Source organism: Montipora capricornis, chromosome 3 (assembly GCF_036669925.1).
Source record: "Montipora capricornis isolate CH-2021 chromosome 3, ASM3666992v2, whole genome shotgun sequence".
Taxonomy (NCBI): domain Eukaryota; kingdom Metazoa; phylum Cnidaria; class Anthozoa; order Scleractinia; family Acroporidae; genus Montipora; species Montipora capricornis.
This window is the reverse complement of record NC_090885.1, coordinates 29,719,229-29,728,712: the sequence shown is the minus strand read 5'-3', so window position 1 is coordinate 29,728,712 and position 9,484 is coordinate 29,719,229. Positions and strand designations below refer to the sequence as shown.

Here is a 9,484-nt window from a genome sequence, read left to right as displayed (position 1 = left end):
CCTGTTTATCCGCGTATAATATTTCTACAACTGAGACAAAGCACTCGGCCACGTCAGTTTTTGAAATTGTCATCCTTGATTGTCCCTGCGACAGAGAGGCTAACAAAACAGCGAAGAAAACAAGTGTAGAAGAAATCATAGCCATTAAATTATGCATGAAAAACAAATCAAAAATTCTTTTACAAAATAATACAAGCAACCGGTTAACCATAACAGGGCTTATGGACCAATAGTCGAGGCGCCAGTCTGTCACTAAATCATAGAGGCATGACAACAATCGATTGCCACGTTAGAATGTTCTACTCGCTGGTTATTCGGCCCTCACCAACTAAATTCTAGCTCAGGATTTTTGAAGTATATTTACGTTGAAGGCTTCAACCTAAATTGGAAGCTGCTAGGTGAGACGTCTTCGGCAACGATGGCTTCACTGGCGTCGAAGATGTTTATGTTATCTGTGGTCCTTTGTGTTTACGTCTGTGGAATCAAAGGAAGACCAAACAGCAATCTAGACGATGAAACCGTTATGAAGGATCAACAGAACTTTGCAGAAACTGATCTTTTTAAAAGATCAAAAACAAAGGGCGGAGGAGAAGACAAAGGTAAAGATGTTGCGTTCTGTTTTAAGATCACGAGATGTTGTAAGATTTCCACCAGAGTTTTATGTCACTTGAAAAAAGAGAAAGTTTGATCGCTCATGAAAAACCCATGATAATTTTCTTGGTCTGGGTTCTCGAAGACTCGACGGAGGAGATGGCAGAAAAATCGACATTGCACGAAATCAAATAAAAACGACAATTAGATTGCACTTGCGCTTCTCCGGCACCTACCGTGTACCTGGTACATTAAATGAAAACGTGAATCTTGTTATCCCTTAGCTTTATTTTTGTTTGGATCAGAATTTGACTTAAATGCGTTATTTTGTGTCTGGGAAGTCTAACTTAAGGCGAGATATAACACATGAGAGAACATGTTAAACTGTAAGTGTTAAACACATTTTTTCCTCAATGACGAGTTTCACAGCTGCTCCCTGCTTTAATAACCTGGTAGCATACCAGTGCAAATTATGATACTCGAAAAGTCTTCAACACCGCTTTTTACTCTTATTTCTAGAAATATTGAAATTAGAATCAAACAAGTAAGGTACACGCTGGAAACTGAAGGGAATAAAGAACTCCAAGAAATTCGTAAATTAAATTTGTGGTAATCTTAGACAGAACTGACAAAATCGGGTTTTCAATCTGTGTAAAATTATGTCAGTTACCTGGTTCAGTGGTTTGTTTGTTTCTGTAAGCAGGTGGTTCAACCCTCTTTGACAGCTAACTCTGTAAAGATTCTCGTTGTTATAAGAGCTCTTTATACCGTAGTTTGAACCAGTAGTTTTATAGGGCCATGGTCTTGTCTTAAAACAAAACTACAAGCATCTGGTCCGACTCGATCATCATGATCATCAGTGATTCTTGCTACATAGCTTAGCTGTCTCAGACATCTCTAATAGGGTCTAGTTTTAAGTGCTATGTTTGCTTCCACATGGTTCATCTGAGCGTTAACCCTAGTAGTGGAAATGGGTCTACACAAGAACACTGAGAAAAACTATATCTAGAGTCGGGATATGTACTTATTGACCGAGTCTAGGTCGAGGTGGACGGGAAAGTATCTCACTCGAGGTCATGGCGTACGTGCTCCATGACCACGGGCCAAATATTTTCCTGTCCGCCCCGACCTAAACTCAGTCAAAAAGCATTTTATCATACGGCCTCTTTACGCTATTTATGAGCACCTAAAAAAAGAAGTTTGGACAAAAAAGTTATAAATTTGCACAGCAAGATGCCATATCTAATATGTTTGTATTTGTTTTTCTTGCTGTAAACAACTTGGATGTTTGGAAGCGACGAAATCCTCCTAAATCGCACCTCATAGAGCAGGGCGTGTTCCTACCAGGGCCGCACGGCTTTTTCCGGCACTCCTGGCGCTAATGCGCACGGCCCTCATACGGGATTTTTCCCAATATTTTACATAAGAATAAGACATGATTTTTAAAATGTGTAAAATTTCATATATTGACCTGCGGAATGGACATGAAATGGAAGTTAAATAAGCATCACCGTTAGATGATGATGATGATGATGATGATAATAATAATGACAATAATAATAATAATAATAATAATATTTTTTAAATAATAATAATGATAATAATAACTTTATTAAAAAATTCTTAAACAATCTTAAATTTACAATATATCATCTACTAAAATGCTAAAAATTATATTCACAAACATAATCCGTATAAATAATAAAAATATACTGCAAACTTCACTCCAACAGCACCAAATAAAGAATGAGAAAATAGACTTAAAAAAACACGCAAAAATAATAATAATAATAATAATAATAATAATAATAATCACTTTATCTAAGTCTAAAGGTTATTTAGCCGAGCAGGAGTGCTCTACTGATTGGGAAGATTACAAAAAATAAACTGAAATCAGAACAAATAAAATCAAATATTGGTTTTTGAGGAAAGGGGGAAACCAGAGTACCCGGAGTAAAACCTCTCGGAGCAGAGTAGAGAACCAACCGTTCAACCATCAAATCCAGGAATCGACCCCGGGCCATATATTGGTGGACGGCGAGTGCTCTCACCGCTGCGCTAGCGCTGCTCACAGGAAAAAAGTCGGAACAAGGATGTGAGATCCAGGGATCGAACTCGCGGGACTTCTTGCGCCAAGGTCACGCACTAACCGACTGTGCCATCCTTACTCCACGTGCCATCCTAGCTGATAAGCAATTGATCAATAAGCAGTTGATCGGGATTCCAATCATGGGTTTATGCAGTTCATGTCCATGCTTTTCGCTTCTCATTTATGAGATTTCGTATACTCTAAGAATCATTCCATTCACCACTTACCGGATATAGCTTGAACTTTGCAATTGACCCGGTTCCCAGCTGGCTTAATAGTTCAATTAGTGGAGCAATGCACCGCAAATCTCTCGGTGATAGATTCAAATCCTGTTCAAGCCTGGATTTTTCCACGCTTGCTGGCAACTGCATGCCCAAGTCTCTCATCTAACTGGAATAAAAGTAGCACTTAAAATTAAACTTTAATACAAATGTCTATCGAAATATACCTGCCCCTCGTTACTTGTACGTGTTTTAGAGATCATACAGTCTATGCAATATTCATGAAGCGTTTGTTCTTTAAAGGCGAGTTCTCGTTAACTCCCGTTTACATAAGTACACAAGCAATTATGCTTGTCATAACTAGGTGCTCTTACTTGTAATGTGTCCCACAATTTAAGCCATCCATCTGATTTTTAGGCCACTCGGAAGTGAAGGGAAAGAAGAAGCAGGTCATAGATGCATACCACCTGGGTCCATACCACCGCGGTCATCCCTGGGGCACCGTGTCTCAATGGCCTGGCTATCACTGGGGAGGGCACTTAGGATATCACGGTGGATGGACTGGATATCCCTCACTCGGGGGATGGCATAAGTCTCATATTTCACATAGGAACTCCAAAAAGTCTTTTTCCAAAGCCTTAAAGCGCCAAGCGTTACCTGCATTTGGTCTTCCTACCTACGGCTTTGCTTATCCATCCTTAGCATTAGCCGCTGTCCCTTTCACACCTTCTCCCCTGTTGTGGGGTTACGGAGTTTACAGGTCCAAGGTTCCCAGGAAGCCAGCAAGCCCAGAATCTAGATCTTCCGTGAAAGACTCTGAAACCAGCAAAAGATGGTGGCCTGGATATATGGGAGGATGGGGTGGATGGGGCATTGGAAATACAGGTTATCCTGGGTGGGGATCAGTTGAGGACCTTTGGGGGCATGGATTTGATGCAGCTGGACTTGGGCTTGGCTGGGGATTTGGCTATGGTGATGCGGTCCATCCGTTTCTGCGAAGTGAAGTTCCAACTGAACAAAGCAAGACAGATAAGGCGGAGAAGCGATGGTGGCCTTGTTACATGGGTGGCTGGGGAGGATGACCCTTAGAGAGGACCGGATACCGCGGATGCAGACCCTTAGGTGCAGATTTGGCTTACGGTTCCAGCCCATACGCTTACGGGCGTGGTGTCTGGCCTTACGGTTATGGTCATGGATTAAGGTTTTACGGTTTTGGTCGAAGGCTTGGTTTGGGATATCCACCTGCTCTCAGTTATCGTGCAGGTGTCCCTGAAAAGAGAAAAGGTAAAGAAGAAAAAGAACAGGAAGACGAAGACAGTCCAAAAAGGCAACTTATACATGAGCGATACGCCGGATTTGGCTATCCCTTGAGTGGTTGGGGAGCAGAATATTCGTACGGCCCATACGGAACATTTGGCTCTCCTTTCATTGGTCATGGAGCGTACATTCCCTACCCAGAAGCATTTTATGGAGATTTCTGGCCATATTATGGTTTTGCTCCAAACGGTTTTATCAAGTCAAACATTCCGAGCAAGAAGTCGAAAAAAGTGAGCAAGAAAGATAAAAACGAAGAGAAAGCCACCAGTAGACATTTTGTTGCTAATTTTCATCCAGGTCGTTATGGCTGGGGAGGAGCCTTATATCCTGGTCATGGCTACCACCGAGTGTTTCCCTTACTTGGCGCATTAACTTACAGCGGCCTATATGGGGGATACTATGGTCCAAGAGGTCCCCCAAGGGGCACATTCGGCCTTCACTATAGGTCATATGTTCCCGACATCACGGAAGAAAGTGGCCAGAATAGGCAAGTAATAAATTATCACCCAGGTTGTTGTGGGTGGGGTGGCTGTGTCTACCCCGGTTGTGGCTACATCGGTAGTTGGGTATGGCCACTTCCGTGTCATTTCCGTCGCTGTCACCATCACTGTGCTCCATGCTGGACACGTTCCATGTATCCGAGAAAGGAAGGTGTTAAGGAAGAGAAAGGAAAATCCAGGCAAGCTATAGAAAGTCCTACGCAGGAAGAAAGTGATGAAAGTACTGAGAGCAAAGACCCCAAAACAAGTCCCCATCTAGAGGGAGCTGACTTGCTGAACTCAGAGATGAAGAATTTGGCCATGGGCTTTCCTGGGGTTGAGCATCTTCAGACACCCGTGGGAGACTTGGATAGTACTACATCTCAGGATTACACCAGTGAAGGAAGGGAGAGCAGCAATGAAAATCTACCTTCCGAAGCGCCTCAGGCCGAGACTAGTGAAACCACTGCTGGGTTTGGAGGTCTTATTCCTGATGAAGGCGATAATGGCTTCAGGATTGCATCAGCCGAAAATTTGATGGAGCAACAGGGAGGCCGTGAATCATCTGCTGGGGAACTTTCAGCCAGCTTTAACTTTCCCCCCTCGCCGCGTGAACTACCCTCTGAAGCGTTTGGTGATACAGGTAAGCATATACTGTAAATTCGTTTTCTTTTCAGGCCAATTCATTTACTGGGCAAAAACGTTATCCCAGTTTTAATTCCACAATTAATGAAGTTGATGTTTGCCTCAGTCAGTTGATTTGTAAGAGAAATAAAACAACCTTTTATTCCCCAATAGGCACTTTGAGATCTACGACTGCCACGTCGACGAAAACCTTATACCTCAAAATATAACTTTGCACATAGTTAATCTAGGGACTGGTTATGAAATCCTGGGAATTTCAAAAGCAGGAACAATACAGTCGCAATTAGATGTTGAACCAGCCGTGACCCTGCACAATCTTTTGTTTTTGGTTCGCAAGTTAATTTCTAATAAATTCGTCGAAACGTTTGATTGGTTATCCTGCCGAAAAAAGCGTGTTTTTGTCGGGTTTTGTGCAGGGTCAAGGCCAAAAAGGCGAACAAAAACATGAAACAAAGAAACTTGTCGAGTTTCCTAACCAGCCTACATCTATTAACTATGCTTTGCACTATCGTACGTTTTTCGCGTTTGTTCCATCTCGTTGACGTCGCACAATGTTGGCAAAGTATCTTTAAAATAAATTGGTATGGGGCGGTTTCAGAGTAAGAATAGAGAATGAAATGTTCACTTTTTAACGCTCACGTTGTCGTCCAAACCTCAATCCTCTTTTAACCTATGATCTTGTTGTTTTGTGGTGTTCTAGCTGACGACCGCGTCGTACATCTTAAGTCCCTATGGGCTCAATAAGCATAACGGGACTATGTTCATTCGGACTGGTTACAAAATACTGCAATACAAGAGAGGTCTGGTTTTAACAAATTTTCCGGCACAGCAAAATTAGTCTTGAAGGTTTTGCACTGCTGATGGACCCTTGCCCTTCTTCCGGAACCAGAAAACTCTGCTTTCGGTTGAATAACTGCGCGTGAGTGAAGGGTGGCGGTCAGAAATCAACAAAAGGATCTGGAGTTTACGTTGCCACGAAAGAGCTTAATTTTTACTCGCGAGACATTACACATGAACTTAAACACATCTCGTTATACACTTGAAACGTTTAAACTGCGGGGAATAAAAAATAACGAGACCTTCTGTCAATCAAAACAGATTTCAGTATCTGGTGTCAGGCAAGCCACAATTCGGAACTGGTAACTTGTAAAAAAATTATTTCTAGATCATCTTCAACCTCGTATACATATAAATCCCGAAGAAATCACGATTTTGAGTTTAGAATTTGAAAATAGTAGGAAATGAAACCGTTTTTCAACAGCCAGTCAATTACGGCCTGTTTTGGATTTGACCAGCGTCTCTCTTCCCTACCGCTGGTCAAGGGAACGATGACTCGTGGAACGAGATTGATGACGTTGACACTGTATTTGCATGCGTATGCTCGGGGTTCCAATTCCACTCTAATCCCTGGCTCGGCTGATTAATCCATCAAGATTCGCAAATGACAAACACGTTGTCTCTGGCCAATTTAATTCAAAAATTTGTGTGCTTGCTAGCTGTCATAAGGTGCATTGGAGTATGTGCCTTATCTAAACTAAACATTGTGGCTGTCTCACTTATTCTCGTTAGGACCACGAGGTGTAGGCTTCGTCTCCGGGTCATGGGTAACTGTTCTCGTAAATTTGCATAGTTTGGGCGAGCATTGTGCAAAAAATATAGCATATGTATAGGAACTCGTATGAATGCGAGTGCATTTCGTGATTTATGGGCACGAGTAATGTTTGAAAATTGCACGAGCCGTACGCGAGTGCAACTTGAAAACTTTCAAAGCATCACAAGTGACTACATAAATCACGAAATGCACGAACAAAGTTCATACGGTTCATACTCAACAAACGTACGTCATCGCTGTGTTTCCATAGCAACTTACGTGTTGCACTCTATAACCTATTTATGTATTTGTCATTGACCAATCAGAAACGCGATATTCTGTTGAGCATATAAAGGTGCTAGTTGAATTTTGATGATGTTCTCTTCATTTTGAAGGAAACCCCAACATGTATTCAGAAGGACAAACCACAGGAAGTGCTTCTCGTAGAGCTGATATCCCAATTCAGGAAGACGAAGCAGTGTTCAAGAAACAAGCTGTGGCATATCCGTACGGGTCACTTTATTCAGGATACATGAATATGATGGCGCATCCAGTGAATCCGCTTTATCACTATGCTCCCATAAATTACGTAAGATACATTTTGAATTGATAGTCTAGCTACTCTTGCCTTGCAACGCACTCCAACTGCAAAAGAAACCCAGATTATGACTCTGCGTTAATTGATCAGTTTAAATTTGTTCCTGAGATGTCAAGGCAAAAGATTCTTATATCACACCATACAACAAGGACTCAAGTAAGCAGTTCAAGTCCTGACCAGGGGCCCGTTTCTAGAAAGTCCCGAAACTTTACGGGTCATTTTCGATTGTCACAATTTCCTTCCTTTCTCAAGAACGGGGAGGATTGAAGTCGTCAAACTTCACAGTCATATTTCTTTTTGTTACCTTGAAAACATCTTAAAAGATCGGTTTTCCAAAACAAGCGGTTGGCAGTTTCGGGACTTTCGAGAAACGGGCCCCGTCACGGAATTTTTCGGACGTGTTTCGGGAGACATAAAACGCCTTTTATCTTAAAAATGAAACTTTGTAATAGTTTTCTTTTCTCTGATAACGAAAATACGTTAACAGATCAGCTTTTCGGGATAATTGAATCGTAGTTTTTCAAATTGCTTTTCGGGCCCGAAAAGTTCAACTTTTACGGGACTTTCGAGAAACGGGCCCTAGACCATTACAAACGGGTTCTCAAATGTCCTCCTGTCTTTTCTTTGGTAACTAGAAATTCTACAAATTTTGGGCATCTCGACCGGATTCGAACGATAAATGGTGAGCCTATCTCAAATAAAAACGCACCGCTCGCAAAAAGTATGAGGCGTAGTCACTGTATGTTGATTTATCCTTTCTAGTGCATCGTGGTTGGGTGAGTAAATACTACGAGATATCAGCTAACTTAGTGTATTTTTTTTGTAGAATCCGTAACTAAAAATGAAAAAGAGTCGAATCCTGTCGTGGTTGAAGGCTTTTGTTTGGTCTCGAAATGCCCTTTTTTCGCCACGGAGATCTTGCTATTAATTTAATGTCTTTCAATTTATTTCCAGGCACCTCTACAGACTGCTCAACATATGTTGGCGTATCCATCAGTTGTTGCTCCTCAGCCTTTACCATCCGAAAGTTCTAGTCCTTCACACTCAATTCATGTGGGTACACCCCGTGTAAATGTTGAGGTTCACACGACCAGGCACCGCATTGCTCATCATAATCCGGAAAAGCAAGTAAGAATTATTTTTCACCATTTAGTTCTGCCGGGTCGTGTTGAAAGAATCTTTGTCATCAACTTTCTACTCATGATCAACCCCTTGAATTCATCCCCATCGCGGTTTTCAAATTTTCTTTACTGCGATATGTCTGTTTGGAGAATGGCAACTACATCAACTACAACTCCTTTCCTCGCTCCAGAAAATTATCTGCCTGTTGTAGATAATTAACGTTACGGGTAATCATCATCAAAAGATATCAGTCAAGATTACAGAGTAAATCTACTACGCATGGCGCTCTATTAAAGAAAAGGAAGCACTCACTTCCCTGACTAAACATGACGTTGAACATCTTCTAACAAAAAAATGCTCTACAAAATAACAATATTTTTCACTGCAGTGAAAGTCGACTGTGTGGTGGATATTAACTGACTGTGAAGCAGCGAGGAAAAGGGAGAGAAGTTGCATAATTATTTTGGTCCTCTGTTTGATGCATTTTTCTACAGACAGGTCAAAATAGACTGAAAGAAACCCTTTAAAAGCATATCGCCTCTATGAATTTTTGTCATCGTTGATCAAATGAGAACTGCCTTATAAATAAAATAGGGCAGCTGTAAATCGTTAAGCGAGTCGTGCGAAAATAGAAAATTTGCTTTCGACGAAAACAGAAATATCTCAATCAATTAAAAAAACTTGATATTAGCCTTATCCAAGTGTTTCTTTGCTGTTGTTGTTGCAGAAAGGCAGCAAGCTGAAGCACTTAATGGAAGAGTTTTCACTGAAAAAACTGAAGAAATTCGGAGGCAAAAAGATTCAATGGTCACATGAAAAAGTGAAGGAGAA

General features: G+C 41.4%; 1 pseudogene; it reads left to right on the top strand.

Moving 5' to 3' along the window:
• The first annotated feature begins 282 nt into the window (after positions 1–282).
• The window catches only part of LOC138042839 (uncharacterized), a 19,659-nt pseudogene continuing 10,457 nt past the window's right edge, over positions 283–9,484 (top strand).